The sequence below is a fragment of the Phalangium opilio genome, unplaced genomic scaffold (assembly GCF_054372755.1).
Source record: "Phalangium opilio isolate 3A_F unplaced genomic scaffold, DU_Popi_V2 ptg000505l_1, whole genome shotgun sequence".
NCBI classification, from domain to species: Eukaryota; Metazoa; Arthropoda; class Arachnida; order Opiliones; family Phalangiidae; genus Phalangium; species Phalangium opilio.
In genome coordinates, this window is record NW_028324239.1 from 2,885,970 (window position 1) to 2,912,571 (window position 26,602).

A 26,602-nucleotide genomic window follows, 5' to 3' on the forward strand; every position below is an offset into this window, starting at 1 on the left:
AGTCACTTGAAGTCTTTATAAATTGTATTGAAGTCACTTGAAGTCTTTATAAATTGTATTGAAGTCACTTGAAGTCTTTATAAATTATATTGAAGTGACTTGAAGTCTTTATAAATTTTATTGAAGTCATCTGAAATCAAATACAGTTAGTGAAGTCTTTGAAGTCAAATGAAGTCTATGATAGTTCAATTGAAGTCATTTGAAATCTGAAATCAGGTGTACAAAATTTTCTTAGTGGTTTCCCCCTCGCCCGCAACACCGCTTCCGGGTGGGCTCGAACCACCAACCTTTCGGTTAACAGCTGAACGCGCTAAACATTGCGCCATGGAAGCCTAAAAATTAAATGTTCGTCAGGTATTGTGGAAAAACTCTGACTTTTTACGTTACATTTGAGACCCCACAACACCGCTCCCGGGTGGACTCGAACCACCAACCTTTCGGTTAACAGCCGAACGCGCTAACCATTGCGCCACGGAAGCCCAAAAATTTAATGTTCGTCAGGTATTGTGGAAAAACTCTGACTTTTTACGTTACATTTGAGATCCCATAACACCGCTCCCGGGTGGACTCGAACCACCAACCTATTGCTTAACAGCCGAACGCGCTAACCATTGAGCCACGGTAGCTCAGAAATTAAATGGTTGTCAGGTATTGTGGAAAAGTTATGACTTTTCACGCTACATCAGAGACCCCACAACACCTCTCGCGGGTGGGCTCGAACCACCAACCTTTCGGTTAACAGCTGAACGCGCTGCGCGCTAACCATTGCGCCACGGAAGCCCAAAAATTTAATGTTCGTCAGGTATTGTGGAAAAACTCTGACTTTTTACGTTACATTTGAGACCCCATAACACCGCTCCCTTGTGGGCTCGAACCACCAACCTTTCGGTTAACAGCCGAACGCGCTATCCATTGCGCCACGGAAGCCCAAAAAATAAATGTTCGTCAGGTATTGTGGAAAAACTCTGACTTTTTACGTTACATTTGACATCCCATAACACCGCTCCCGTGTGGGCTCGAACCACCAACCTTTCGGTTAACAGCTGAACGCGCTAACCATTGCGCCACGGAAGCCTGAAAATTAAATGTTCGTCAGGTATTGTGGAAAAACTTTGCCTTTTTACGTTACATTTGAGACTTCACAACACCGCTCCCGGGTGGGCTCGAACCACCAACCTATTGGTTAACAGCCGAACGCGCTAACCATTGAGCCACGGAAGCTCAGAAATTGAATGGTTGTCAGGTATTGTGGAAAAACTGACTTTTTACGTTACATTTGAGATCCCATAACACCGCTCCCGGGTGGGCTCGAACCACCAACCTTTCGGTTAACAGCTGAACGCGCTAACCATTGCGCCACGGAAGCCTAAAAGTTAAATGTTCGTCAGGTATTGTGGAAAAACTCTGACTTTTTACGTTACATTTGAGACCCCACAACACCGCTCCCGGGTGGGCTCGAACCACCAACCTTTCGGTTAACAGCCGAACGCGCTAACCATTGCGCCACGGAAGCCCAACAATTTAATGTTCGTCAGGTATTGTGGAAAAACTCTGACTTTTTACGTTACATTTGAGATCCCATAACACCGCTCCCGGGTTGGCTCGAACCACCAACCTATTGGTTAACAGCCGAACGCGCTAACCATTGAGCCACGGATGCTCAGAAATTAAATGGTTGTCAGGTATTGTGTAAAAGTTATGACTTTTCACGCTACATCAGAGACCCCACAACACCTCTCGCGGGTGGGCTCGAACCACCAACCTTTCGGTTAACAGCTGAACGCGCTGCGCGCTAACCATTGCGCCACGGAAGCCCAAAAATTTAATGTTCGTCAGGTATTGTGGAAAAACTCTGACTTTTTACGTTACATTTGAGACCCCGCAACACCGCTTCCGGGTGGGCTCGAACCACCAACCTTTCGGTTAACAGCTGAACGCGCTAAACATTGCGCCATGGAAGCCTAAAAATTAAATGTTCGTCAGGTATTGTAGAAAAACTCTGACTTTTTACGTTACATTTGAGACCCCACAACACCGCTCCCGGGTGGACTCGAACCACCAACCTTTCGGTTAACAGCCGAACGCGCTAACCATTGCGCCACGGAAGCCCAAAAATTTAATGTTCGTCAGGTATTGTGGAAAAACTCTGACTTTTTACGTTACATTTGAGATCCCATAACACCGCTCCCGGGTGGACTCGAACCACCAACCTATTGGTTAACAGCCGAACGCGCTAACCATTGAGCCACGGTAGCTCAGAAATTAAATGGTTGTCAGGTATTGTGGAAAAGTTATGACTTTTCACGCTACATCAGAGACCCCACAACACCTCTCGCGGGTGGGCTCGAACCACCAACCTTTCGGTTAACAGCTGAACGCGCTGCGCGCTAACCATTGCGCCACGGAAGCCCAAAAATTTAATGTTCGTCAGGTATTGTGGAAAAACTCTGACTTTTTACGTTACATTTGAGATCCCATAACACCGCTCCCGGATGGACTAGAACCACCAACCTATTGGTTAACAGCCGAACGCGCTAACCATTGAGCCACGGTAGCTCAGAAATTAAATGGTTGTCAGGTATTGTGGAAAAGTTATGACTTTTCACGCTACATCAGAGACCCCACAACACCTCTCGCGGGTGGACTCGAACCACCAACCTATTGGTTAACAGCCGAACGCGCTAACCATTGAGCCACGGTAGCTCAGAAATTAAATGGTTGTCAGGTATTGTGGAAAAGTTATGACTTTTCACGCTACATCAGAGACCCCACAACACCTCTCGCGGGTGGGCTCGAACCACCAACCTTTCGGTTAACAGCTGAACGCGCTGCGCGCTAACCATTGCGCCACGGAAGCCCAAAAAATTTAATGTTCGTCAGGTATTGTGGAAAAACTCTTACTTTTTACGTTACATTTGAAATCAAATAACACCGCTCCCGGGTGGGCTCGAACCACCAACCTTTCGGTTAACAGCTGAACGCGCTAACCATTGCGCCACGGAAGCCCAAACAATAAATGGTTGTCAGGTATTGTGGAAAAATTATGACTTTTCACGCTACATCAGAGACCCCACAACACCTCTCCCGGGTGGGCTCGAACCACCAGACTTTCGGTTAACAGCTGAACGCGCCAAAAAATGCGCCACGGAAGCCCAAAAATTAAATGTTCGTCAGGTATTGTGGAAAAACTCTGACTTTTTACGTTACATTTGAGACCCCACAACACCGCTTCCGGGTGGGTTCAAACTACCAACCTTTCGATTAACAGCTGAACGCGCTAACCATTGCGCCACGGAAGCCTGAAAATTAAATGTTCGTCAGGTATTGTGGAAAAACTCTGACTTTTTACGTTACATTTGAGATCCCATAACACCGCTCCCGTGTGGGCTCGAACCACCAACCTTTCGGTTAACAGGTGAACGCGCTAACCATTGCGCCACGGAAGCCTGAAAATTAAATGTTCGTCAGGTATTGTGGAAAAACTCTGTTTTTTTACGTTACATTTGACATCCCATAACACCGCTCCCTTGTGGGCTCGAACCACCAACCTTTCGGTTAACAGCTGAACGCGCTAACCATTGCGCCACGGAAGCCTGAAAATTAAATGTTCGTCAGGTATTGTGGAAAAACTTTGCCTTTTTACGTTACATTTGAGACTTCACAACACCGCTCCCGGGTGGGCTCGAACCACCAACCTTTCGGTTAACAGCTGAACGCGCTAACCATTGCGCGACGGAAGCCCAAAATTTAAATGTTCGTTAGCTATTGTGGAAAAACTCTGACTTTTTACGTTACATTTGAGATCCCATAACACCGCTCCCGGGTGGGCTCGAACCACCAACCTTTCGGTTAACAGCCGAACGCGCTAACCATTGCGCCACGGAAGCCCAAACAATAAATGGTCGTCAGGTATTTTGGAAAAACTTTGGCTTTTTACGTTACATTTGAGAACCCATAACACCGCTCCCGGGTGGGCTCGAACCACCAACCTATTAGATAACAGCCGAACGCTCTAAGCATTGAGCCACGGAAGCTCTGAAATTAAATGGTTGTCAGGTATTGTGGAAAAATTATGACTTTTCACGCTACATCAGAGACCCCACAACACCTCTCCCGGGTGGGCTCGAACCACCAGACTTTCGGTTAACAGCTGAACGCGCTAAAAAATGCGCCACGGAAGCCCAAAAATTAAATGTTCGTCAGGTATTGTGGAAAAACTCTGACTTTTTACGTTACATTTGAGACCCCACAACACCTCTCCCGGGTGGGCTCGAACCACCAACCTTTCGGTTAACAGCTGAACGCGCTAACCATTGCGCCACGGAAGCCCAAAAAATAAATGTTCGTCAGGTATAGTGGAAAAACTTTGCCTTTTTACGTTACATTTGAGACTTCACAACACCGCTCCCGGGTGGGCTCGAACCACCAACCTATTGGTTAACAGCCGAACGCGCTAACAATTGAGCCACGGAAGCTCAGAAATTGAATGGTTGTCAGGTATTGTGGAAAAACTCTGACTTTTTACGTTACATTTGAGATCCCATAACACCGCTCCCGGGTGGGCTCGAACCACCAACCTTTCGGTTAACAGCTGAACGCGCTAACCATTGCGCCACGGAAGCCTAAAAATTAAATGTTCGTCAGGTATTGTGGAAAATCTTTGCCTTTTTACGTTACATTTGAGACTTCACAACACCGCTCCCGGGTGGGCTCGAACCACCAACCTATTGGTTAACAGCCGAACGCGCTAACCATTGAGCCACGGAAGCTCAGAAATTGAATGGTTGTCAGGTATTGTGGAAAAGTTATGACTTTTCACGCTACATCTGAGACCCCACAACACCTCTCCCGGGTGGGCTCGAGCCACCAGCCTTTCGGTTAACAGCTGAACGCGCTAACCATTGCGCCACGGAAGCCCAAAAATTAAATGTTCGTCAGGTATTGTGGAAAAACTCTGACTTTTTACGTTACATTTGAGATCCCATAACACCGCTCCCGGGTGGTCTCGAACCACCAACCTATTGGTTAACAGCCGAACGCGTTAACCATTGAGCCACGGAAGCTCAGAAATTGAATGGTTGTCAGGTATTGTGGAAAAAGTCTGACTTTTTACGTTACATTTGAGATCCCATAACACCGCTTCCGGGTGGGCTCGAACCACCAACCTTTCGGTTAACAGCTGAACGCGCTAACCATTGCGCGACGGAAGCCCAAAATTTAAATGTTCGTTAGCTATTGTGGAAAAACTCTGACTTTTTACGTTACATTTGAGATCCCATATAACCGCTCCAGGGTGGGCTCGAACCACCAACCTTTCGGTTAACAGCCGAACGCGCTAACCATTGCGCCACGGAAGCCCAAACAATAAATGGTCGTCAGGTATTTTGGAAAAACTTTGGCTTTTTACGTTACATTTGAGAACCCATAACACCGCTCCCGGGTGGGCTCGAACCACCAACCTATTAGATAACAGCCGAACGCTCTAAGCATTGAGCCACGGAAGCTCTGAAATTAAATGGTTGTCAGGTATTGTGGAAAAATTATGACTTTTCACGCTACATCAGAGACCCCACAACACCTCTCCCGGGTGGGCTCGAACCACCAGACTTTCGGTTAACAGCTGAACGCGCTAAAAAATGCGCCACGGAAGCCCAAAAATTAAATGTTCGTCAGGTATTGTGGAAAAACTCTGACTTTTTACGTTACATTTGAGACCCCACAACACCTCTCCCGGGTGGGCTCGAACCACCAACCTTTCGGCTAACAGCTGAACGCGCTAACCATTGCGCCACGGAAGCCCTAAAACTAAATGTTCGTCAGGTATTGTGGAAAAACTCTGACTTTTTACGTTACATTTTGTTTCCTCTTTTAAATTCCACCAGATATGAAAAAAGCAAACATATCTTCTTTTTGTTATTGTTTTATAAAGATGAAGGTTAATTAGATTCAAATTATTAACTAGCACTCTCGGCAACAGCCATATCACGCTGCCTACACCGGTTCTCGTCCGATAACTGAAGTTAAGCAGCGTCGAGCGCAGTCAGTACTTGGGAGGGAGACCACTTAGGAACAATGCGTGCCGTTGGCTTTTTCCTTTTTGTTTCCTCTTTTAAATTCCACCAGATATGAAAAAAGCATACATATCTTCTTTTTGTTATCTTTTTATAAAGTAGAAGTTTAATTAAATTGAAATTATTAACTAGCACTCTCAGCAACGGCCATATCACGCTGAATACACCGGTTCTCGTCCGATTACCGCAGTTAAGCAGCGTCGAGCGCATTCAGTACTTGGGAGGGAGACCACTTAGGAACACTGCTTGCCGTTAGCTTTTTCACTTTTTTTTTGTCTTTTAAATTCCAATAGATATGAAAAAAGCAAACATATTTTCTTTTTGTTATTGTTTTAAAAAGATGAAGGTTAATTTGTCTCACTTAATTTAAATTCGAATTATTAACTAGCACTCTCGTCAACGGCCATATCACGCTGAAAACACCGGTTCTCGTCCGATCACCGAAGTTAAGCAGCGTCGAGCGCAGTCAGTGCTTGGGAGGGAGAGCACTTAGGAACACTGCTTGCCGTTAGCTTTTTCACTTTTTTTTTGTCTTTTAAATTCCAATAGATTTGAAAAAAGCAAACATATTTTCTTTTTGTTATTGTTTTAAAAAGATGAAGGTTAATTTGTCTCACTCAATTTAAATTCGAATTATTAACTTGCACTCTCGTCAACGGCCATATCACGCTGAAAACACCGGTTCTCGTCCGATCACCGAAGTTAAGCAGCGTCGAGCGCAGTCAGTCCTTGGGAGGGAGACCACTTAGGAACAGTGCGTGCCGTTGGCTTTTTCACTTTTTTTCCTCTGTTAAATTCCAATAGATATGAAAAAAGCAAACATATTTTTTTTTGTTATTGTTTTAAAAAGATGAAGGTTAATTTGTCTCACTTTCTTTAAATTCGAATTATTAACTAGCACTCTCGGCAACGGCCATATCACGCTGGAAACACCGGTTCTCGTCCGATCACCGAAGTTAAGCAGCGTCGAGCTCAGTCAGTACTTGGGAACACTTCGTGCCGTTGGCTTTTTCCTTTTTGTTTCCTCTTTTAAATTCCACCAGATATGAAAAAAGCAAACATATCTTCTTTTTGTTATTGTTTTATAAAGATGAAGGTTAATAAAATTCAAATTATTAGCAAGCACTCTCGGCAACGGCCATATCACGCTGAATACACCGGTTCTAGTCCGATCACCGAAGTTAAGCAGCGTTGAGCGCAGTCAGTACTTGGGAGGGAGACCACTTATAAACACTGCTTCCCGTTAGCTTTTTCACTTTTTTTTGTCTTTTAAATTCCAATAGATATGAAAAAAGCAAACATATTTTCTTTTTGTTATTGTTTTAAAAAGGTGAAGGTTAATTTGTCTCACTTACTTTAAATTCGAATTATTAACTACCACTCTCGGCAACGGCCATATCACGTTGAAAACACCGGTTCTCGTCCGATCACCGAAGTTAAGCAGCGTTGAGCGCAGTCAGTACTTGGGAGGGAGAGCACCTAGGAACACTGCTTGCCGTTAGCATTTTCACTTTTTTTTGTATTTTAAATTCCAATAGATATGAAAAAAGCAAACATATTTTCTTTTTGGTATTGTTTTAAAAAGATTAACCTTCATCTTTTTAAAACAATAACAAAAAGAAAACATGTTTGCTTTTTTCATATCTATTGGAATTTAAAAGAGGAAAAAAGTGAAAAAGCCAACGGCACGCACTGTTCCTAAGTTGTTTCCCTCCCAAGGACTGACTGCGCTCGACGCTGCTTAACTTCGGTGATCGGACGAGAACAGGTGTATTCATTGTGATATGGCCGTTGCCGACAGTACTAGTTAATAATTTGAATTTAATTAACCTTCATTTTTATAAAACAATAACCAAAAGAAGATATGTTTGCTTTTTTCATATCTGGTGGAATTTTAAAGAGGAAACAAAAAGGAAAAAGCCAACGGCACGAAGTGTTCCCAAGTACTGACTGAGCTCGACGCTGCTTAACTTCGGTGATCGGACGAGAACCGGTGTTTCCAGCGTGATATGGCCGTTGCCGAGAGTGCTAGTTAATAATTGGAATTTAAAGAAAGTGAGACAAATTAACCTTCACCTTTTTAAAACAATATCAAAAAGAAAATATGTTTGCTTTTTTCATATCTATTGGAATTTAAAATACAATAAAAAGTGAAAAAGCTAACGGGAAGCAGTGTTTATAAGTGGTCTCCCTCCCAAGTACTGACTGCGCTCAACGCTGCTTAACTTCGGTGATCGGACGAGAACCGGTGTATTCAGCGTGATATGGCCGTTGCCGAGAGTGCTTGCTAATAATTTGAATTTTATTAACCTTCATCTTTATAAAACAATAACAAAAAGAAGATATGTTTGCATTTTTCATATCTGGTGGAATTTAAAAGAGGAAACAAAAAGGAAAAAGCCAACGGCACGAAGTGTTCCCAAGTACTGACTGAGCTCGACGCTGCTTAACTTCGGTGATCGGACGAGAACCGGTGTCTCCAGCGTGATATGGCCGTTGCCGAGAGTGCTAGTTAATAATTCGAATTTAAAGAAAGTGAGACAAATTAACCTTCATCTTTTTAAAACAATAACAAAAAGAAAAAATGTTTGCTTTTTTTCTATCTATTGGAATTTAAAAGAGGAAAAAAAGTGAAAAAGCCAACGGCACGCACTGTTCCTAAGTGGTCCCCCTCCCAAGGACTGACTGCGCTCGACGCTGCTTAACTTCGGTGATCGGACGAGCACCGGTGTTTTCAGCGTGATATGGCCGTTGACGAGAGTGCTAGTTAATAATTCGAATTTAAATTAAGTGAGACAAGTTAACCTTCATCTTTTTAAAACAATAACAAAAAGAAAATATGTATGCTTTTTTCATATCTATTGGAATTTAAAAGAGGGAAAAAAAGTGAAAAAGCCAACGGCACGCAGTGTTCCTAAGTGGTCTCCCTCCCAAGTACTGACTGCGCTCGACGCTGCTTAACTTCGGTGATCGGACGAGAACAGGTGTATTCATTGTGATATGGCCGCTGCCGACAGTACTAGTTTATAATTTGAATTTAATTAACCATCATCTTTATAAAACAATAACAAAAAGAAGATATGTTTGCTTTTTTCATATCTGGTGGAATTTAAAAGAGGAAACAAAAAGGAAAAAGCCAACGGCACGAAGTGTTCCCAAGTACTGACTGAGCTCGACGCTGCTTAACTTTGGTGATCGGACGAGAACCGGTGTTTCCAGCGTGATATGGCCGTTGCCGAGAGTGCTAGTTAATAATTCGAATTTAAAGAAAGTGAGACAAATTAACCTTCACCTTTTTAAAACAATATCAAAAAGAAAATATGTTTGCTTTTTTCATATCTATTGGAATTTAAAATACAAAAAAAGTGAAAATGCTAACGGCAAGCAGTGTTCCTAAGTGCTCTCCCTCCCAAGTACTGACTGCGCTTAACGCTGCTTAACTTCGGTGATCGGACGAGAACCAGTGTTTTCAGCGTGATTTGGCCGTTGCCGAGAGTGCTAGTTAATAATTCGAATTTAAAGTAATCGAGACAAATTAACCTTCATCTTTTTAAAACAATAACAAAAAGAAAATATGTATGCTTTTTTCATATCTATTTGAATTTAAAAGACAAAAAAAAGTGAAAAAGCAAACGGGAAGCAGTGTTTATAAGTGGTCTCCCTCCCAAGTACTGACTGCGCTCAACGCTGCTTAACTTCGGTGATCGGACGAGAACCGGTGTATTCAGCGTGATATGGCCGTTGCCGAGAGTGCTAGTTAATAATTCGAATTTAAAGAAAGTGAGACAAATTAACCTTCATCTTTTTAAAACAATAACAAAAAGAAGATATGTTTGCTTTTTTCATATCTGGTGGAATTTAAAAGAGGAAACAAAAAGGAAAAAGCCAACGGCACGAAGTGTTCCCAAGTACTGACTGAGCTCGACGCTGCTTAACTTCGGTGATCGGACGAGAACCGGTGTTTCCAGCGTGATATGGCCGTTGCCGAGAGTGCTAGTTAATAATTCGAATTTAAAGAAAGTGAGACAAATTAACCTTCATCTTTTTAAAACAATAACAAAAAAAAATATGTTTGCTTTTTTCATATCTATTGGAATTTAACAGAGGAAAAAAAGTGAAAAAGCCAACGGCACGCACTGTTCCTAAGTGGTCTCCCTCCCAAGGACTGACTGCGCTCGACGCTGCTTAACTTCGGTGATCGGACGAGAACCGGTGTTTTCCGCGTGATATGGCCGTTGACGAGAGTGCAAGTTAATAATTCGAATTTAAATTGAGTGAGACAAATTAACCTTCATCTTTTTAAAACAATAACAAAAAGAAAATATGTTTGCTTTTTTCAAATCTATTGGAATTTAAAAGAGGGAAAAAAAAGTGAAAAAGCCAACGGCACGCAGTGTTCCTAAGTGGTCTCCCTCCCAAGTACTGACGGCGCTCGACGCTGCTTAACTTCGGTGATCGGACGAGAACAGGTGTATTCATTGTGATATGACCGTTGCCGACAGTACTAGTTAATAATTTGAATTTAATTAACCTTCATCTTTATAAAACAATAACAAAAAGAAGATATGTTTGCTTTTTTCATATCTGGTGGAATTTAAAAGAGGAAACAAAAAGGAAAAAGCCAACGGCACGAAGTGTTCCCAAGTACTGACTGCGCTCGACGCTGCTTAACTACGGTGATCGGACGAGAACCGGTGTTTTCAGCGTGATATGGCCGTTGCCGAGAGTGCTAGTTAATAATTCGAATTTAAAGTAAGTGAGACAAATTAACCTTCACCTTTTTAAAACAATAACAAAAAGAAAATATGTTTGCTTTTTTCATATCTATTGGAATTTAAAAGACAAAAAAAGTGAAAAAGCTAACGGGAAGCAGTGTTTATAAGTGGTCTCCCTCCCAAGTACTGACTGCGCTCAACGCTGCTTAACTTCGGTGATCGGACGAGAACCGGTGTATTCAGCGTGATATAGCCGTTGCCGACAGTACTAGTTAATAATTTGAATTTTATTAACCTTCATCTTTATAAAACAATAACAAAAAGAAGATATGTTTGCTTTTTTCATATCTGGTGGAATTTAAAAGAGGAAACAAAAAGGAAAAAGCCAATGGCACGAAGTGTTCCCAAGTACAGACGGCGCTCGACGCTGCTTAAACTTCGGTGATCGGACGAGAACCGGTGTTTTCAACGTAATATGGCCGTTGCCGAGAGTGCTAGATAATAATTCGAATTTAAATTAAGTGAGACAAATTAACCTTCATCTTTTTAAAACAATAACAAAAAGATAACATGTTTGCTTTTTTCATATCTATTAAAATTTAAAAGAGCAAAAAAAGTGAAAAAGCCAACGGCACGCATTGTTCCTAATTGGTCTCCTCACAAGTACTGACTGCGCTCGACGCCGCTTAACTTCGGTGATCGGACGAGAACCGGTGTTTTCACCGTGATATCGCCGTTGCCGAGAGTGCTAGATAATAATTCGAATTTAAATTAAGTGAGACAAATTAACCTTCATCTTTTTAAAACAATAACAAAAAGAAAATATGTTTGCTTTTTTCATATCTATTGGAATTTAACAGAGGAAAAAAAAGTGAAAAAGCCAACGGCACGCAGTGTTCCTAAGTGGTCTCCCTCCCAAGTACTGACTGCTCTCAACGCTGCTTAACTTCGGTGATCGGACGAGAACCGGTGTTTTCAGCGTGATATAGCCGTTGCCGAGAGTGCTTGTTAATAATTTGAATTTAATTAACCTTCATCTTTAAAAAACAATAACAAAAAGAAGATATGTTTGCTTTTTTCATATCTGGTGGAATTTAAAAGAGGAAACAATAAGGAAAAAGCCAACGGCACGAAGTGTTCCCAAGTACTGACTGAGCTCGACGCTGCTTAACTTCGGTGATCGGACGAGAACCGGTGTTTTCACCGTGATATCGCCGTTGCCGAGAGTGCTAGATAATAATTCGAATTTAAATTAAGTGAGACAAATTAACCTTCATCTTTTTAAAACAATAACAAAAAGAAAATATGTTTGCTTTTTTCATATCTATTGGAATTTAAAATACAAAAAAAAGTGAAAATGCTAACGGAGAGCAGTGTTCCTAAGTGCTCTCCCTCCCAAGTACTGACAGCGCTCAACGCTGCTTAACTTCGGTGATCGGACGAGAACCGGTGTTTTCAGCGTGATATGGCCGTTGACGAGAGTGCTAGTTAATAATTCGAATTTAAATTAAGTGAGACAAATTAACCTTTATCTTTTTAAAACAATAACAAAAAGAAAATATGTTTGCTTTTTTCATATCTATTGGAATTTAAAAGACAAAAAAGTGAAAAAGCTAACGGGAAGCAGTGTTTATAAGTGGTCTCCCTCCCAAGTACTGACTGCGCTCAACGCTGCTTAACTTCGGTGATCGGACGACAACCGGTGTTTTCAGCGTGATATGGCCGTTGACGAGAGTACAAGTTAATAATTCGAATTGAAATTAAGTGAGACAAATTAACCTTCATCTTTTTAAAACAATAACAAAAAGAAAATATGTTTGCTTTTTTCATATCTATTGAAATTTAAAAGAGGAAAAAAAGTGAAAAACCCAACGGCACGCACTGTTCCTAAGTGGTCTCCCTCCCAAGGACTGACTGCGCTCGACGCTGCTTAACTTCGGTGATCGGACGAGAACCGGTGTTTTCAGCGTGGTATGGCCGTTGACGAGAGTGCTAGTTAATAATTCGAATTTAAATTAAGTGAGACAAATTAACCTTCATCTTTTTAAAACAATAACAAAAGGAAAATATGTATGCTTTTTTCATATCTATTGGAATTTAAAAGAGGGAAAAAAGTGAAAAAGCCAACGGCACGCACTGTTCCTAAGTGGTCTCCCTCCCAACGACTGACTGCGCTCGACGCTGCTTAACTTCGGTGATCGGACGACAACCGGTGTTTTCAGCGTGATATGGCCGTTGACGAGAGTACAAGTTAATAATTCGAATTGAAATTAAGTGAGACAAATTAACCTTCATCTTTTTAAAACAATAACAAAAAGAAAATATGTTTGCTTTTTTCATATCTATTGAAATTTAAAAGACAAAAAAAAGGGAAAAAGCTAACGGCAAGCAGTTTTCGTAAGTGCTCTCCCTCCCAAGCACTGACTGCGCTCGACGCTGCTTAACTTCGGTGATCGGACGAGAACCGGTGTTTTCAGCGTGATATGGCCGTTGACGAGAGTGCTAGTTAATAATTCGAATTTAAAATAAGTGAAACAAATTAACCTTCATCTTTTTAAAACAATAACAAAAAGAAAATATGTTTGCTTTTTTCATATCTATTGGAATTTAAAATACAAAAAAAAGTGAAAAAGCTAACGGCAAGCAGTGTTCGTAAGTGCTCTCCTTCCCAAGCACTGACTGCGCTCGACGCTGCTTAACTTCGGTGATCGGACGAGAACCGGTGTTTTCAGCGTGATATGGCCGTTGACGAGAGTGCTAGTTAATAATTCGAATTTAATTAACCTTCATCTTTATAAAACAATAACAAAAAGAAGATATGTTTGCTTTTTTCATATCAGGTGGAATTTAAAAGAGGAAACAAAAAGGAAAAGCCAACGGCACGAAGTGTTCCCAAGTACTGACTGAGCTCGACGCTGCTTAACTTCGGTGATCGGACGAGAACCGGTGTTTCCAGCGTGATATGGCCGTTGCCGAGAGTGCTAGTTAATAATTCGAATTTAAAGAAAGTGAGACAAATTAACCTTCATCTTTTTAAAACAATAACAAAAAGAAAACATGTTTGCTTTTTTCATATCTATTGGAATTTAAAATACAAAAAAAAGTGAAAAAGCTAACGGCAAGCAGTGTTCGTAAGTGCTCTCCTTCCCAAGCACTGACTGCGCTCGACGCTGCTTAACTTCGGTGATCGGACGAGAACCGGTGTTTTCAGCGTGATATGGCCGTTGACGAGAGTGCTAGTTAATAATTCGAATTTAATTAACCTTCATCTTTATAAAACAATAACAAAAAGAAGATATGTTTGCTTTTTTCATATCAGGTGGAATTTAAAAGAGGAAACAAAAAGGAAAAAGCCAACGGCACGAAGTGTTCCCAAGTACTGACTGAGCTCGACGCTGCTTATTTTCGGTGATCGGACGAGAACCGGTGTTTCCAGCGTGATATGGCCGTTGCCGAGAGTGCTAGTTAATAATTCGAATTTAAAGAAAGTGAGACAAATTAACCTTCATCTTTTTAAAACAATAACAAAAAGAAAACATGTTTGCTTTTTTCATATCTACTGGAATTTAAAAGAGGAAAAATAGTGAAAAAGCCAACGGCAAGCACTGTTCCTAAGTGGTTTCCTTCCAAAGGACTGACTGCGCTCGACGCTGCTTAACTTCGGTGATCGGACGAGAACAGGTGTATTCATTGTGATATGGCCGTTGCCGACAGTACTAGTTAATAATTTGAATTTAATTAACCTTCATTTTTATAAAACAATAACAAAATGAAGATATGTTTGCTTTTTTCATATCTGGTGGAATTTAAAAGAGGAAACAAAAAGGAAAAAGCCAACGGCACGAAGTGTTCCCAAGTACTGACTGAGCTCGACGCTGCTTAACTTCGGTGATCGGACGAGAACCGGTGTCTCCAGCGTGATATGGCCGTTGCCGAGAGTGCTAGTTAATAATTCGAATTTAAAGAAAGTGAGACAAATTAACCTTCATCTTTTTAAAACAATAACAAAAAGAAAATATGTTTGCTTTTTTCATATCTTTTGGAATTTAAAAGAGGAAAAAAGTGAAAAAGCCAACGGCACGCACTGTTCCTAAGTGGTCTCCCTCCCAAGGACTGACTGCGCTCGGCGCTGCTTAACTTCGGTGATCGGACGAGAACCGGTGTTTTCAGCGTGATATGGCCGTTGACCAGAGTGCAAGTTAATATTTCGATTTTAAATTAAGTGAGACAAATTAACCTTCATCTTTTTAAAACAATAACAAAAAGAAAATATGTTTGCTTTTTTCATATCTATTGGAATTTAAAAGACAAAAAAAAGTGAAAAAGCTAACGGCAAGCATTGTTCCTAAGTGCTCTCCCTCCCAAGCACTGACTGCGCTCGACGCTGCTTAACTTCGATGATCGGAAGAGAACCGGTGTTTTCAGCGTGATATGGCCGTTGACGAGAGTGCTAGTTAATAATTCGAATTTAAATTAAGTGAGACAAATTAACCTTCATCTTTTTAAAACAATAACAAAAAGAAAATATGTATGCTTTTTTCATATCTATTGGAATTTAAAAGAGGGAAAAAAAGTGAAAAAGCCAACGGCACGCATTGTTCCTAAGTGGTCTCCCTCCCAAGTACTGACTGCGCTCGACGCTGCTTAACTTCGGTGATCGAACGAGAACAGGTGTATTCATTGTGATATGGCCGTTGCCGACAGTACTAGTTAATAATTTGAATTTTATTAACCTTCATCTTTATAAAACAATAACAAAAAGAAGATATGTTTGCTTTTTTCATATCTGGTGGAATTTAAAAGAGGAAACAAAAAGGAAAAAGCCAACGGCACGAAGTGTTCCCAAGTACTGACTGCGCTCGACGCTGCTTAACTACGGTGATCGGACGAGAACCGGTGTTTTCAGCGTGATATGGCCGTTGCCGAGAGTGCTAGTTAATAATTCGAATTTAAAGTAAGTGAGACAAATTAACCTTCACCTTTTTAAAACAATAACAAAAAGAAAATATGTTTGCTTTTTTCATATCTATTGGAATTTAAAAGACAAAAAAAAGTGAAAAAGCTAACGGGAAGCAGTGTTTATAAATGGTCTCCCTCCCAAGTACTGACTGCGCTCAACGCTGCTTAACTTCGGTGATCGGACGAGAACCGGTGTATTCAGCGTGATATAGCCGTTGCCGAGAGTGCTTGTTAATAATTTGAATTTAATTAACCTTCATCCCTATAAAACAATATCAAAAAGAAGATATGTTTGCTTTTTTCATATCTGGTGGAATTTGAAGAGGAAACAAAAAGGAAAAAGCCAACGGCACGAAGTGTTCCCAAGTACTGACTGAGCTCGACGCTGCTTAACTTCGGTGATCGGACGAGAACCGGTGTTTCCAGCGTGATATGGCCGTTGCCGAGAGTGCTAGTTAATAATTCGAATTTAAAGAAAGTGAGACAAATTAACCTTCATATTTTTAAAAAAAAAACCAAAAGAAAACATGTTTGCTTTTTTCATATCTATTGGAATTTAAAAGAGGAAAAAAAAAGTGAAAAAGCCAACGGCACGCATTGTTCCTAAGTGGTCTCCTCCCAAGTACTGACTGCGCTCGACGCCGCTTAACTTCGGTGATCGGACGAGAACCGGTGTATTCAGCGTGATATGGCCGTGGCCGAGAGTGCTTGTTAATAATTTGGATTTAATTAACCTTCACCATTATAAAACAATAACAAAAAGAAGATATGTTTGCTTTTTTCATATCTGGTGGAATTTAAAAGAGGAAACAAAAAGGAAAAACCAACGGCACGAAGTGTTCCCAAGTACTGACTGAGCTCGAGGCTGCTTAACTTCGGTGATCGGACGAGAACCGGTGTTTCCAGCGTGATATGGCCGTTGCCGAGAGTGCTAGTTAATAATTCGAATTTAAAGTAAGTGAGACAAATTAACCTTCACCTTTTTAAAACAATAACAAAAAGAAAATATGTTTGCTTTTTTCATATCTATTGGAATTTAAAAGACAAAAAAAAGTGAAAAAGCTAACGGGAAGCAGTGTTTATAAATGGTCTCCCTCCCAAGTACTGACTGCGCTCAACGCTGCTTAACTTCGGTGATCGGACGAGAACCGGTGTATTCAGCGTGATATAGCCGTTGACGAGAGAGCGAGTTAATAATTCGAATTTAAAGAAAGTGAGACAAATTAATCTTCATCTTTTTAAAACAAAAACCAAAAGAAAATATGTTTGCTTTTTTCATATCTATTGGAATTTAACAGAGGAAAAAAAGTGAAAAAGCCAACGGCACGCACTGTTCCTAAGTGGTCTCCCTCCCAAGGACTGACTGCGCTCGACGCTGCTTAACTTCGGTGATCGGACGAGAACCGGTGTTTTCAGCGTGATATGGCCGTTGACGAGAGTGCAAGTTAATAATTCGAATTTAAATTGAGTGAGACAAATTAACATTCATCTTTTTAAAACAATAACAAAAAGAAAATATGTTTGCTTTTTTCAAATCTATTGGAATTTAAAAGACAAAAAAAAAGTGAAAAAGCTAACGGCAAGCAGTGTTCCTAAGTGCTCTCCCTCCCAAGCACTGACTGCGCTCGACGCTGCTTAACTTCGGTGATCGGACGAGAACCGATGTTTTCAGCGTGATATGGCCGTTGACGAGAGTGCTAGTTAATAATTCGAATTTAAATTAAGTGAGACAAATTAACCTTCATCTTTTTAAAACAATAACAAAAAGAAAATATGTATGCTTTTTTCATATTTATTGGAATTTAAAAGAGGGAAAAAAAAGTGAAAAAGCCAACGGCACGCAGTGTTCCTAAGTGGTCTCCCTCCCAAGTACTGACTGCGCTCAACGCTGCTTAACTTCGGTGATCGGACGAGAACCGGTGTATTCAGCGTGATATAGCCGTTGCCGAGAGTGCTTGTTAATAATTTGAATTTAATTAACCTTCATCCCTATAAAACAATATCAAAAAGAAGATATGTTTGCTTTTTTCATATCTGGTGGAATTTAAAAGAGGAAACAAAAAGGAAAAAGCCAACGGCACGAAGTGTTCCCAAGTACTGACTGCGCTCGACGCTGCTTAACTACGGTGATCGGACGAGAACCGGTGTTTTCAGCGTGATATGGCCGTTGCCGAGAGTGCTAGTTAATAATTCGAATTTAAAGTAAGTGAGACAAATTAACCTTCACCTTTTTAAAACAATAACAAAAAGAAAATATGTTTGCTTTTTTCATATCTATTGGAATTTAAAAGACAAAAAAAAGTGAAAAAGCTAACGGGAAGCAGTGTTTATAAGTGGTCTCCCTCCCAAGTACTGACTGCGCTCAACGCTGCTTAACTTCGGTGATCGGACGAGAACCGGTGTATTCAGCGTGATATAGCCGTTGCCGAGAGTGCTTGTTAATAATTTGAATTTAATTAACCTTCATCCCTATAAAACAATATCAAAAAGAAGATATGTTTGCTTTTTTCATATCTGGTGGAATTTAAAAGAGGAAACAAAAAGGAAAAAGCCAACGGCACGAAGTGTTCCCAAGTATTGACTGAGCTCGACGATGCTTAACTTCGGTGATCGGACGAGAACCGGTGTTTCCAGCGTGATATGGCCGTTGCCGACAGTACTAGTTAATAATTTGAATTTAATTAACCTTCATCTTTATAAAACAATAACATAAAGAAGATATGTTTGCTTTTTTCATATCTGGTGGAATTTAAAAGAGGAAACAAAAAGGAAAAAGCCAACGGCACGAAGTGTTCCCAAGTACTGACTGCGCTCGACGCTGCTTAACCACGGTGATCGGACGAGAACCGGTGTTTTCAGCGTGATATGGCCGTTGCCGAGAGTGCTAGTTAATAATTCGAATTTAAAGTAAGTGAGACAAATTAACCTTCACCTTTTTAAAACAATAACAAAAAGAAAATATGTTTGCTTTTTTCATATCTATTGGAATTTAAAAGACAAAAAAAGTGAAAAAGCTAACGGCAAACAGTGTTCCTAAGTGCTCTTCCTCCCAAGCACTGACTGCGCTCGACGCTGCTTAACTTCGGTGATCGGACGAGAACCGATGTTTTCAGCGTGATATGGCCGTTGACGAGAGTGCTAGTTAATAATTCGAATTTAAATTAAGTGAGACAAATTAACCTTCATCTTTTTAAAACAATAACAAAAAGAAAATATGTATGCTTTTTTCATATTTATTGGAATTTAAAAGAGGGAAAAAAAAGTGAAAAAGCCAACGGCACGCAGTGTTCCTAAGTGGTCTCCCTCCCAAGTACTGACTGCGCTCAACGCTGCTTAACTTCGGTGATCGGACGAGAACCGGTGTATTCAGCGTGATATAGCCGTTGCCGAGAGTGCTTGTTAATAATTTGAATTTAATTAACCTTCATCCCTATAAAACAATATCAAAAAGAAGATATGTTTGCTTTTTTCATATCTGGTGGAATTTAAAAGAGGAAACAAAAAGGAAAAAGCCAACGGCACGAAGTGTTCCCAAGTACTGACTGCGCTCGACGCTGCTTAACTACGGTGATCGGACGAGAACCGGTGTTTTCAGCGTGATATGGCCGTTGCCGAGAGTGCTAGTTAATAATTCGAATTTAAAGTAAGTGAGACAAATTAACCTTCACCTTTTTAAAACAATAACAAAAAGAAAATATGTTTGCTTTTTTCATATCTATTGGAATTTAAAAGACAAAAAAAAGTGAAAAAGCTAACGGGAAGCAGTGTTTATAAGTGGTCTCCCTCCCAAGTACTGACTGCGCTCAACGCTGCTTAACTTCGGTGATCGGACGAGAACCGGTGTATTCAGCGTGATATAGCCGTTGCCGAGAGTGCTTGTTAATAATTTGAATTTAATTAACCTTCATCCCTATAAAACAATATCAAAAAGAAGATATGTTTGCTTTTTTCATATCTGGTGGAATTTAAAAGAGGAAACAAAAAGGAAAAAGCCAACGGCACGAAGTGTTCCCAAGTATTGACTGAGCTCGACGATGCTTAACTTCGGTGATCGGACGAGAACCGGTGTTTCCAGCGTGATATGGCCGTTGCCGACAGTACTAGTTAATAATTTGAATTTAATTAACCTTCATCTTTATAAAACAATAACATAAAGAAGATATGTTTGCTTTTTTCATATCTGGTGGAATTTAAAAGAGGAAACAAAAAGGAAAAAGCCAACGGCACGAAGTGTTCCCAAGTACTGACTGCGCTCGACGCTGCTTAACCACGGTGATCGGACGAGAACCGGTGTTTTCAGCGTGATATGGCCGTTGCCGAGAGTGCTAGTTAATAATTCGAATTTAAAGTAAGTGAGACAAATTAACCTTCACCTTTTTAAAACAATAACAAAAAGAAAATATGTTTGCTTTTTTCATATCTATTGGAATTTAAAAGACAAAAAAAGTGAAAAAGCTAACGGCAAACAGTGTTCCTAAGTGCTCTTCCTCCCAAGCACTGACTGCGCTCGACGCTGCTTAACTTCGGTGATCGGACGAGAACCGGTGTTTTCAGCGTGATATGGCCGTTGACGAGAGTGCTAGTTAATAATTCGAATTTAAATTAAGTGAGACAAATTAACCTTCATCTTTTTAAAACAATAACAAAAAGAAAATATGTATGCTTTTTTCATATCTATTGGAATTTAAAAGAGGGAAAAAAAAGTGAAAAAGCCAACGGCACGCAGTGTTCCTAAGTGGTCTCCCTCCCAAGTACTGACTGCGCTCAACGCTGCTTAACTTCGGTGATCGGACGAGAACCGGTGTATTCAGCGTGATATAGCCGTTGCCGAGAGTGCTTGTTAATAATTTGAATTTAATTAACCTTCATCCCTATAAAACAATATCAAAAAGAAGATATGTTTGCTTTTTTCATATCTGGTGGAATTTAAAAGAGGAAACAAAAAGGAAAAAGCCAACGGCACGAAGTGTTCCCAAGTACTGACTGCGCTCGACGCTGCTTAACCACGGTGATCGGACGAGAACCGGTGTTTTCAGCGTGATATGGCCGTTGCCGAGAGTGCTAGTTAATAATTCGAATTTAAAGTAAGTGAGACAAATTAACCTTCACCTTTTTAAAACAATAACAAAAAGAAAATATGTTTGCTTTTTTCATATCTATTGGAATTTAAAAGACAAAAAAAGTGAAAAAGCTAACGGGAAGCAGTGTTTATAAGTGGTCTCCCTCCCGAGTACTGACTGCGCTCAACGCTGCTTAACTTCGGTGATCGGACGAGAACCGGTGTATTCAGCGTGATATAGCCGTTGCCGAGAGTGCTTGTTAATAATTTGAATTTAATTAACCTTCATCCCTATAAAACAATATCAAAAAGAAGATATGTTTGCTTTTTTCATATCTGGTGGAATTTAAAAGAGGAAACAAAAAGGAAAAAGCCAACGGCACGAAGTGTTCCCAAGTACTGACTGAGCTCGACGATGCTTAACTTCGGTGATCGGACGAGAACCGGTGTTTCCAGCGTGATATGGCCGTTGCCGACAGTACTAGTTAATAATTTGAATTTAATTAACCTTCATCTTTATAAAACAATAACATAAAGAAGATATGTTTGCTTTTTTCATATCTGGTGGAATTTAAAAGAGGAAACAAAAAGGAAAAAGCCAACGGCACGAAGTGTTCTTAAGTACTGACTGCGCTCGACGCTGCTTAACTACGGTGATCGGACGAGAACCGGTGTTTTCAGCGTGATATGGCCGTTGCCGAGAGTGCTAGTTAATAATTCGAATTTAAAGTAAGTGAGACAAATTAACCTTCACCTTTTTAAAACAATAACAAAAAGAAAATATGTTTGCTTTTTTCATATCTATTGGAATTTAAAAGACAAAAAAAGTGAAAAAGCTAACGGGAAGCAGTGTTTATAAGTGGTCTCCCTCCCAAGTACTGACTGCGCTCAACGCTGCTTAACTTCGGTGATCGGACGAGAACCGGTGTATTCAGCGTGATATAGCCGTTGCCGAGAGTGCTTGTTAATAATTTGAATTTAATTAACCTTCATCCCAATAAAACAATATCAAAAAGAAGATATGTTTGCTTTTTTCATATCTGGTGGAATTTAAAAGAGGAAACAAAAAGGAAAAAGCCAACGGCACGAAGTGTTCCCAAGTACTGACTGAGCTCGACGATGCTTAACTTCGGTGATCGGACGAGAACCGGTGTTTCCAGCGTGATATGGCCGTTGCCGACAGTACTAGTTAATAATTTGAATTTAATTAACCTTCATCTTTATAAAACAATAACATAAAGAAGATATGTTTGCTTTTTTCATATCTGGTGGAATTTAAAAGAGGAAACAAAAAGGAAAAAGCCAACGGCACGAAGTGTTCTTAAGTACTGACTGCGCTCGACGCTGCTTAACTACGGTGATCGGACGAGAACCGGTGTTTTCAGCGTGATATGGCCGTTGCCGAGAGTGCTAGTTAATAATTCGAATTTAAAGTAAGTGAGACAAATTAACCTTCATCTTTTTAAAACAATAACAAAAAGAAAATATGTATGCTTTTTTCATATCTATTGGAATTTAAAAGAGGGAAAAAAAAGTGAAAAAGCCAACGGCACGCAGTGTTCCTAAGTGGTCTCCCTCCCAAGTACTGACTGCGTTCGACGCTGCTTAACTTCGGTGATCGGACGAGAACAGGTGTATTCATTGTGATATGACCGTTGCCGACAGTACTAGTTAATAATTTGAATTTAATTAACCTTCATCTTTATAAAACAATAACAAAAAGAAGATATGTTTGCTTTTTTCATATCTGGTGGAATTTAAAAGAGGAAACAAAAAGGAAAAAGCCAACGGCACGAAGTGTTCCCAAGTACTGACTGCGCTCGACGCTGCTTAACTACGGTGATCGGACGAGAACCGGTGTTTCCAGCGTGATATGGCCGTTGCCGAGAGTGCTAGTTAATAATTCGAATTTAAAGTAAGTGAGACAAATTAACCTTCACCTTTTTAAAACAATAACAAAAAGAAAATATGTTTGCTTTTTTCATATCTATTGGAATTTAAAAGACAAAAAAAGTGAAAAAGCTAACGGGAAGCAGTGTTTATATCTGACTATTTTTCATATCTGGTGGAATTTAAAAGAGGAAACAAAAAGGAAAAAGCCAACGGCACGAAGTGTTCCCAAGTACTGACTGCGCTCGACGCTGCTTAACCACGGTGATCGGACGAGAACCGGTGTTTTCAGCGTGATATGGCCGTTGCCGAGAGTGCTAGTTAATAATTCGAATTTAAAGTAAGTGAGAAAATTAACCTTCACCTTTTTAAAACAATAACAAAAAGAAAATATGTTTGCTTTTTTCATATCTATTGGAATTTAAAAGACAAAAAAAGTGAAAAAGCTAACGGCAAACAGTGTTCCTAAGTGCTCTCCCTCCCAAGCACTGACTGCGCTCGACGCTGCTTAACTTCGGTGATCGGACGAGAACCGGTGTTTTCAGCGTGATATGGCCGTTGACGAGAGTGCTAGTTAATAATTCGAATTTAAATTAAGTGAGACAAATTAACCTTCATCTTTTTAAAACAATAACAAAAAGAAAATATGTATGCTTTTTTCATATCTATTGGAATTTAAAAGAGGGAAAAAAAAGTGAAAAAGCCAACGGCACGCAGTGTTCCTAAGTGGTCTCCCTCCCAAGTACTGACTGCGCTCGACGCATCTTAACTTCGGTGATCGGACGAGAACAGGTGTATTCATTGTGATATGACCGTTGCCGACAGTACTAGTTAATAATTTGAATTTAATTAACCTTCATCTTTATAAAACAATAACAAAAAGAAGATATGTTTGCTTTTTTCATATCTGGTGGAATTTAAAAGAGGAAACAAAAAGGAAAAAGCCAACGGCACGAAGTGTTCCCAAGTACTGACTGCGCTCGACGCTGCTTAACTACGGTGATCGGACGAGAACCGGTGTTTTCAGCGTGATATGGCCGTTGCCGAGAGTGCTAGTTAATAATTCGAATTTAAAGAAAGTGAGACAAATTAACCTTCATCTTTTTAAAACAATAACAAAAAGAAAATATGTTTGCTTTTTTCATATCTATTGGAATTTAAAAGAGGAAAAAAAGTGAAAAAGCCAACGGCACGCACTGTTCCTAAGTGGTCTCCCTCCCAAGGGCTGACTGCGCTCGACGCTGCTTAACTTCGGTGATCGGACGAGAACAGGTGTATTCATTGTGATATGGCCGTTGCCGACAGTACTAGTTAATAATTTGAATTTAATTAACCTTCATTTTTATAAAACAATAACAAAAAGAAGATATGTTTGCTTTTTTCATATCTGGTGGAATTTAAAAGAGGAAACAAAAAGGAAAAAGCCAATGGCACGAAGTGTTCCCAAGTACAGACTGCGCTCGACGCTGCTTAAACTTCGGTGATCGGACGAGAACCGGCGTTTTCAACGTTATATGGCCGTTGCCGAGAGTGCTAGATAATAATTCGAATTTAAATTAAGTGAGACAAATTAACCTTCATCTTTTTAAAACAATAACAAAAAGAAAATATGTTTGCTTTTTTCATATCTATTGGAATTTAAAAGAGGGAAAAAAAAGCGAAAAAGCCAACGGCACGCAGTGTTCCTAAGTGGTCTCCCTCCCAAGTACTGACTGCGCTCGACGCTGCTTAACTTCGGTGATCGGACGAGAACAGGTGTATTCAGCGTGATATGGCCGTTGCCGACAGTACTAGTTAATAATTTGAATTTAATTAACCTTCATCTTTATAAAACAATAACAAAAAGAAGATATGTTTGCTTTTTTCATATCTGGTGGAATTTAAATGAGGAAACAAAAAGGAAAAAGCCAACGGCACGAAGTGTTCCCAAGTACTGACTGAGCTCGACGCTGCTTAACTTCGGTGATCGGACGAGAACCGGTGTTTCCAGCGTGATATGGCCGTTGCCGAGAGTGCTAGTTAATAATTCGAATTTAAAGAAAGTGAGACAAATTAACCTTCATCTTTTTAAAACAATAACAAAAAGAAAATATGTTTGCTTTTTTCATATCTATTGGAATTTAAAAGAGGAAAAAAGTGAAAAAGCCAACGGCACGCACTGTTCCTAAGTGGTCTCCCTCCCAAGGACTGACTGCGCTCGACGCTGCTTAACTTCGGTGATCGGACGAGAACCGGTGTTTTCAGCGTGGTATGGCCGTTGACGACAGTGCTAGTTAATAATTCGAATTTAAATTAAGTGAGACAAATTAACCTTCATCTTTTTAAAACAATAACAAAAAGAAAATATGTATGCTTTTTTCATATCTATTGGAATTTAAAAGAGGGAAAAAAAGTGAAAAAGCCAACGGCACGCACTGTTCCTAAGTGGTCTCCCTCCCAAGGACTGACTGCGCTCGACGCTGCTTAACTTCGGTGATCGGACGAGAACCGGTGTTTTCAGCGTGATATGGCCGTTGACGAGAGTACAAGTTAATATTTCGAATTTAAATTAAGTGAGACAAATTAACCTTCATCTTTTTAAAACAATAACAAAAAGAAAATATGTTTGCTTTTTTCATATCTATTGGAATTTAAAAGACAAAAAAAAGTGAAAAAGCTAACGGCAAGCAGTGTTCGTAAGTGCTCTCCCTCCCAAGCACTGACTGCGCTCGACGCTGCTTAACTTCGGTGATCGGACGAGAACCTGTGTTTTCAGCGTGATATGGCCGTTGACGAGAGTGCTAGTTAATAATTCGAATTTAAAATAAGTGAGACAAATTAACCTTCATCTTTTTAAAACAATAACAAAAAGAAAATATGTTTGCTTTTTTCATATCTATTGGAATTTAAAAAACAAAAAAAAGTGAAAAAGCTAACGGCAAGCAGTGTTCGTAAGTGCTCTCCCTCTCAAGCACTGACTGCGCTCGACGCTGCTTAACTTCGGTGATCGGACGAGAACCGGTGTTTTCAGCGTGATATAGCCGTTGACGAGAGTGCTAGTTAATAATTCGAATTTAAATTAAGTGAGACAAATTACCCTTCATCTTTTTAAAACAATAACAAAAAGAAAATATGTTTGCTTTTTTCATATCTATTGGAATTTAAAAGAGGAAAAAAAGTGAAAAAGCCAACGGCACGCACTGTTCCTAAGTGGTCTCCCTCCCAAGGACTGACTGCGCTCGACGCTGCTTAACTTCGGTGATCGGACGAGAACCGGTGTTTTCACTGTGATATGGCCGTTGACGAGAGTGCTAGGTAATAATTCGAATTTAAATTAAGTGAGACAAATTAACCTTCATCTTTTTAAAACAATAACAAAAAGAAAATATGTATGCTTTTTACCTCTCCGTGTGACGTAGTCCAGGAGAGGTTCTGTAACGGCCGTGTCTGTGTGTGTGTCTGTGTGTCTGTCCGTTGTTACACCCACGTGACCGCGTTCGCAGTTTGCGTATCGGAGCAAACGTGTTCCCAATTTCCGGACCGCATTGACAGGTCACAGAAATTTAGAAAATTGTATTTCTCTCCGTTGGCTACTCTATTCTCATACCACCATGTTTGGTCTTCGTCCATCCCACATGGACACCAGTCTGTACATACTGGCTTCTAATCACCACCATCTTTTTGGTCTTCGTCCATCCCACATGGACACCAGTCTGTACATACTGGCTTTTAATCACCACCATCTTCTGGTCTTCGTCCATTCCACTTGGACACCAGTCCCTAAATACTGGCTTCTAATCACCACCATCTTCTGGTTTTTGTCCATCCCACTTGGACACCAGTCTGTACATACTGGCTTCTAATCACCACCATCTTCTGGTCTTCGTCCATCCCACATGGACATTAGTCAGTACATACTGGCTTCTAAT

At 40.2% G+C, this 26,602-nt stretch overlaps 6 non-coding genes and 72 pseudogenes across 6 annotated transcripts; 7 read left to right on the forward strand and 71 right to left on the reverse strand.

Moving 5' to 3' along the window:
- Window positions 1-406: 406 nt before the first annotated feature.
- Window positions 407-479, reverse strand: TRNAN-GUU (transfer RNA asparagine (anticodon GUU)). Its single transcript has one exon. It is a non-coding gene; the product is annotated as a tRNA-Asn (tRNA).
- Window positions 480-2,035: 1,556 nt separating this feature from the next.
- Window positions 2,036-2,108, reverse strand: TRNAN-GUU (transfer RNA asparagine (anticodon GUU)). Its single transcript has one exon. It is a non-coding gene; the product is annotated as a tRNA-Asn (tRNA).
- Window positions 2,109-5,969: 3,861 nt separating this feature from the next.
- On the forward strand, window positions 5,970-6,088 carry LOC149590580 (5S ribosomal RNA; annotated as a pseudogene).
- A 123-nt stretch (window positions 6,089-6,211) lies between these two features.
- LOC149590581 (5S ribosomal RNA) lies at window positions 6,212-6,329 on the forward strand (annotated as a pseudogene).
- Window positions 6,330-6,466: 137 nt separating this feature from the next.
- LOC149590582 (5S ribosomal RNA) lies at window positions 6,467-6,585 on the forward strand (annotated as a pseudogene).
- A 137-nt stretch (window positions 6,586-6,722) lies between these two features.
- On the forward strand, window positions 6,723-6,841 carry LOC149590583 (5S ribosomal RNA; annotated as a pseudogene).
- Window positions 6,842-6,976: 135 nt separating this feature from the next.
- On the forward strand, window positions 6,977-7,079 carry LOC149590584 (5S ribosomal RNA; annotated as a pseudogene).
- Window positions 7,080-7,201: 122 nt separating this feature from the next.
- Window positions 7,202-7,320, forward strand: LOC149590585 (5S ribosomal RNA; annotated as a pseudogene).
- A 136-nt stretch (window positions 7,321-7,456) lies between these two features.
- Window positions 7,457-7,575, forward strand: LOC149590586 (5S ribosomal RNA; annotated as a pseudogene).
- Window positions 7,576-7,748: 173 nt separating this feature from the next.
- On the reverse strand, window positions 7,749-7,867 carry LOC149590587 (5S ribosomal RNA; annotated as a pseudogene).
- Window positions 7,868-7,989: 122 nt separating this feature from the next.
- On the reverse strand, window positions 7,990-8,092 carry LOC149590588 (5S ribosomal RNA; annotated as a pseudogene).
- Window positions 8,093-8,228: 136 nt separating this feature from the next.
- On the reverse strand, window positions 8,229-8,347 carry LOC149590589 (5S ribosomal RNA; annotated as a pseudogene).
- Window positions 8,348-8,469: 122 nt separating this feature from the next.
- On the reverse strand, window positions 8,470-8,572 carry LOC149590590 (5S ribosomal RNA; annotated as a pseudogene).
- Window positions 8,573-8,708: 136 nt separating this feature from the next.
- Window positions 8,709-8,827, reverse strand: LOC149590591 (5S ribosomal RNA; annotated as a pseudogene).
- A 137-nt stretch (window positions 8,828-8,964) lies between these two features.
- LOC149590592 (5S ribosomal RNA) lies at window positions 8,965-9,083 on the reverse strand (annotated as a pseudogene).
- A 122-nt stretch (window positions 9,084-9,205) lies between these two features.
- LOC149590593 (5S ribosomal RNA) lies at window positions 9,206-9,308 on the reverse strand (annotated as a pseudogene).
- A 135-nt stretch (window positions 9,309-9,443) lies between these two features.
- Window positions 9,444-9,562, reverse strand: LOC149590594 (5S ribosomal RNA; annotated as a pseudogene).
- A 136-nt stretch (window positions 9,563-9,698) lies between these two features.
- On the reverse strand, window positions 9,699-9,817 carry LOC149590595 (5S ribosomal RNA; annotated as a pseudogene).
- A 137-nt stretch (window positions 9,818-9,954) lies between these two features.
- LOC149590596 (5S ribosomal RNA) lies at window positions 9,955-10,057 on the reverse strand (annotated as a pseudogene).
- Window positions 10,058-10,192: 135 nt separating this feature from the next.
- On the reverse strand, window positions 10,193-10,311 carry LOC149590597 (5S ribosomal RNA; annotated as a pseudogene).
- A 138-nt stretch (window positions 10,312-10,449) lies between these two features.
- On the reverse strand, window positions 10,450-10,568 carry LOC149590598 (5S ribosomal RNA; annotated as a pseudogene).
- A 122-nt stretch (window positions 10,569-10,690) lies between these two features.
- LOC149590599 (5S ribosomal RNA) lies at window positions 10,691-10,793 on the reverse strand (annotated as a pseudogene).
- Window positions 10,794-10,928: 135 nt separating this feature from the next.
- Window positions 10,929-11,047, reverse strand: LOC149590600 (5S ribosomal RNA; annotated as a pseudogene).
- Window positions 11,048-11,409: 362 nt separating this feature from the next.
- LOC149590601 (5S ribosomal RNA) lies at window positions 11,410-11,527 on the reverse strand (annotated as a pseudogene).
- Window positions 11,528-11,664: 137 nt separating this feature from the next.
- LOC149590602 (5S ribosomal RNA) lies at window positions 11,665-11,783 on the reverse strand (annotated as a pseudogene).
- Window positions 11,784-11,905: 122 nt separating this feature from the next.
- LOC149590603 (5S ribosomal RNA) lies at window positions 11,906-12,008 on the reverse strand (annotated as a pseudogene).
- Window positions 12,009-12,144: 136 nt separating this feature from the next.
- LOC149590604 (5S ribosomal RNA) lies at window positions 12,145-12,263 on the reverse strand (annotated as a pseudogene).
- A 134-nt stretch (window positions 12,264-12,397) lies between these two features.
- On the reverse strand, window positions 12,398-12,516 carry LOC149590605 (5S ribosomal RNA; annotated as a pseudogene).
- A 136-nt stretch (window positions 12,517-12,652) lies between these two features.
- Window positions 12,653-12,771, reverse strand: LOC149590606 (5S ribosomal RNA; annotated as a pseudogene).
- A 136-nt stretch (window positions 12,772-12,907) lies between these two features.
- On the reverse strand, window positions 12,908-13,026 carry LOC149590607 (5S ribosomal RNA; annotated as a pseudogene).
- Window positions 13,027-13,162: 136 nt separating this feature from the next.
- LOC149590608 (5S ribosomal RNA) lies at window positions 13,163-13,281 on the reverse strand (annotated as a pseudogene).
- A 136-nt stretch (window positions 13,282-13,417) lies between these two features.
- LOC149590609 (5S ribosomal RNA) lies at window positions 13,418-13,536 on the reverse strand (annotated as a pseudogene).
- A 121-nt stretch (window positions 13,537-13,657) lies between these two features.
- LOC149590610 (5S ribosomal RNA) lies at window positions 13,658-13,760 on the reverse strand (annotated as a pseudogene).
- Window positions 13,761-13,896: 136 nt separating this feature from the next.
- On the reverse strand, window positions 13,897-14,015 carry LOC149590611 (5S ribosomal RNA; annotated as a pseudogene).
- Window positions 14,016-14,617: 602 nt separating this feature from the next.
- On the reverse strand, window positions 14,618-14,720 carry LOC149590612 (5S ribosomal RNA; annotated as a pseudogene).
- A 135-nt stretch (window positions 14,721-14,855) lies between these two features.
- Window positions 14,856-14,974, reverse strand: LOC149590613 (5S ribosomal RNA; annotated as a pseudogene).
- Window positions 14,975-15,110: 136 nt separating this feature from the next.
- On the reverse strand, window positions 15,111-15,229 carry LOC149590614 (5S ribosomal RNA; annotated as a pseudogene).
- Window positions 15,230-15,366: 137 nt separating this feature from the next.
- LOC149590615 (5S ribosomal RNA) lies at window positions 15,367-15,485 on the reverse strand (annotated as a pseudogene).
- Window positions 15,486-15,607: 122 nt separating this feature from the next.
- Window positions 15,608-15,710, reverse strand: LOC149590616 (5S ribosomal RNA; annotated as a pseudogene).
- A 136-nt stretch (window positions 15,711-15,846) lies between these two features.
- LOC149590617 (5S ribosomal RNA) lies at window positions 15,847-15,965 on the reverse strand (annotated as a pseudogene).
- Window positions 15,966-16,086: 121 nt separating this feature from the next.
- Window positions 16,087-16,189, reverse strand: LOC149590618 (5S ribosomal RNA; annotated as a pseudogene).
- Window positions 16,190-16,327: 138 nt separating this feature from the next.
- LOC149590619 (5S ribosomal RNA) lies at window positions 16,328-16,445 on the reverse strand (annotated as a pseudogene).
- Window positions 16,446-16,566: 121 nt separating this feature from the next.
- Window positions 16,567-16,669, reverse strand: LOC149590620 (5S ribosomal RNA; annotated as a pseudogene).
- A 136-nt stretch (window positions 16,670-16,805) lies between these two features.
- On the reverse strand, window positions 16,806-16,924 carry LOC149590621 (5S ribosomal RNA; annotated as a pseudogene).
- Window positions 16,925-17,060: 136 nt separating this feature from the next.
- On the reverse strand, window positions 17,061-17,179 carry LOC149590622 (5S ribosomal RNA; annotated as a pseudogene).
- A 137-nt stretch (window positions 17,180-17,316) lies between these two features.
- On the reverse strand, window positions 17,317-17,435 carry LOC149590623 (5S ribosomal RNA; annotated as a pseudogene).
- A 138-nt stretch (window positions 17,436-17,573) lies between these two features.
- On the reverse strand, window positions 17,574-17,692 carry LOC149590624 (5S ribosomal RNA). The gene has a single exon (XR_016379592.1). It is a non-coding gene; the product is annotated as a 5S ribosomal RNA (ribosomal RNA).
- Window positions 17,693-17,814: 122 nt separating this feature from the next.
- Window positions 17,815-17,917, reverse strand: LOC149590625 (5S ribosomal RNA; annotated as a pseudogene).
- A 136-nt stretch (window positions 17,918-18,053) lies between these two features.
- On the reverse strand, window positions 18,054-18,172 carry LOC149590626 (5S ribosomal RNA; annotated as a pseudogene).
- Window positions 18,173-18,519: 347 nt separating this feature from the next.
- LOC149590627 (5S ribosomal RNA) lies at window positions 18,520-18,622 on the reverse strand (annotated as a pseudogene).
- Window positions 18,623-18,757: 135 nt separating this feature from the next.
- On the reverse strand, window positions 18,758-18,876 carry LOC149590628 (5S ribosomal RNA; annotated as a pseudogene).
- A 138-nt stretch (window positions 18,877-19,014) lies between these two features.
- LOC149590629 (5S ribosomal RNA) lies at window positions 19,015-19,133 on the reverse strand. Its single transcript, XR_016379593.1, has one exon. It is a non-coding gene; the product is annotated as a 5S ribosomal RNA (ribosomal RNA).
- A 122-nt stretch (window positions 19,134-19,255) lies between these two features.
- LOC149590630 (5S ribosomal RNA) lies at window positions 19,256-19,358 on the reverse strand (annotated as a pseudogene).
- Window positions 19,359-19,494: 136 nt separating this feature from the next.
- Window positions 19,495-19,613, reverse strand: LOC149590631 (5S ribosomal RNA; annotated as a pseudogene).
- Window positions 19,614-19,960: 347 nt separating this feature from the next.
- On the reverse strand, window positions 19,961-20,063 carry LOC149590632 (5S ribosomal RNA; annotated as a pseudogene).
- Window positions 20,064-20,198: 135 nt separating this feature from the next.
- LOC149590633 (5S ribosomal RNA) lies at window positions 20,199-20,317 on the reverse strand (annotated as a pseudogene).
- A 138-nt stretch (window positions 20,318-20,455) lies between these two features.
- On the reverse strand, window positions 20,456-20,574 carry LOC149590634 (5S ribosomal RNA). The gene has a single exon (XR_016379594.1). It is a non-coding gene; the product is annotated as a 5S ribosomal RNA (ribosomal RNA).
- Window positions 20,575-20,696: 122 nt separating this feature from the next.
- Window positions 20,697-20,799, reverse strand: LOC149590635 (5S ribosomal RNA; annotated as a pseudogene).
- Window positions 20,800-20,934: 135 nt separating this feature from the next.
- LOC149590636 (5S ribosomal RNA) lies at window positions 20,935-21,053 on the reverse strand (annotated as a pseudogene).
- Window positions 21,054-21,175: 122 nt separating this feature from the next.
- On the reverse strand, window positions 21,176-21,278 carry LOC149590637 (5S ribosomal RNA; annotated as a pseudogene).
- A 122-nt stretch (window positions 21,279-21,400) lies between these two features.
- LOC149590638 (5S ribosomal RNA) lies at window positions 21,401-21,503 on the reverse strand (annotated as a pseudogene).
- A 135-nt stretch (window positions 21,504-21,638) lies between these two features.
- Window positions 21,639-21,757, reverse strand: LOC149590639 (5S ribosomal RNA; annotated as a pseudogene).
- A 122-nt stretch (window positions 21,758-21,879) lies between these two features.
- Window positions 21,880-21,982, reverse strand: LOC149590640 (5S ribosomal RNA; annotated as a pseudogene).
- Window positions 21,983-22,104: 122 nt separating this feature from the next.
- Window positions 22,105-22,207, reverse strand: LOC149590641 (5S ribosomal RNA; annotated as a pseudogene).
- A 138-nt stretch (window positions 22,208-22,345) lies between these two features.
- Window positions 22,346-22,464, reverse strand: LOC149590642 (5S ribosomal RNA; annotated as a pseudogene).
- Window positions 22,465-22,586: 122 nt separating this feature from the next.
- Window positions 22,587-22,689, reverse strand: LOC149590643 (5S ribosomal RNA; annotated as a pseudogene).
- Window positions 22,690-22,901: 212 nt separating this feature from the next.
- On the reverse strand, window positions 22,902-23,004 carry LOC149590644 (5S ribosomal RNA; annotated as a pseudogene).
- A 134-nt stretch (window positions 23,005-23,138) lies between these two features.
- On the reverse strand, window positions 23,139-23,257 carry LOC149590645 (5S ribosomal RNA; annotated as a pseudogene).
- A 138-nt stretch (window positions 23,258-23,395) lies between these two features.
- Window positions 23,396-23,514, reverse strand: LOC149590646 (5S ribosomal RNA; annotated as a pseudogene).
- Window positions 23,515-23,636: 122 nt separating this feature from the next.
- On the reverse strand, window positions 23,637-23,739 carry LOC149590647 (5S ribosomal RNA; annotated as a pseudogene).
- Window positions 23,740-23,875: 136 nt separating this feature from the next.
- Window positions 23,876-23,994, reverse strand: LOC149590648 (5S ribosomal RNA; annotated as a pseudogene).
- A 364-nt stretch (window positions 23,995-24,358) lies between these two features.
- LOC149590649 (5S ribosomal RNA) lies at window positions 24,359-24,477 on the reverse strand. Its single transcript, XR_016379590.1, has one exon. It is a non-coding gene; the product is annotated as a 5S ribosomal RNA (ribosomal RNA).
- A 122-nt stretch (window positions 24,478-24,599) lies between these two features.
- LOC149590650 (5S ribosomal RNA) lies at window positions 24,600-24,702 on the reverse strand (annotated as a pseudogene).
- Window positions 24,703-24,837: 135 nt separating this feature from the next.
- Window positions 24,838-24,956, reverse strand: LOC149590651 (5S ribosomal RNA; annotated as a pseudogene).
- Window positions 24,957-25,093: 137 nt separating this feature from the next.
- LOC149590652 (5S ribosomal RNA) lies at window positions 25,094-25,212 on the reverse strand (annotated as a pseudogene).
- A 136-nt stretch (window positions 25,213-25,348) lies between these two features.
- On the reverse strand, window positions 25,349-25,467 carry LOC149590653 (5S ribosomal RNA; annotated as a pseudogene).
- A 136-nt stretch (window positions 25,468-25,603) lies between these two features.
- On the reverse strand, window positions 25,604-25,722 carry LOC149590654 (5S ribosomal RNA; annotated as a pseudogene).
- A 136-nt stretch (window positions 25,723-25,858) lies between these two features.
- Window positions 25,859-25,977, reverse strand: LOC149590655 (5S ribosomal RNA; annotated as a pseudogene).
- Window positions 25,978-26,602: the final 625 nt, after the last annotated feature.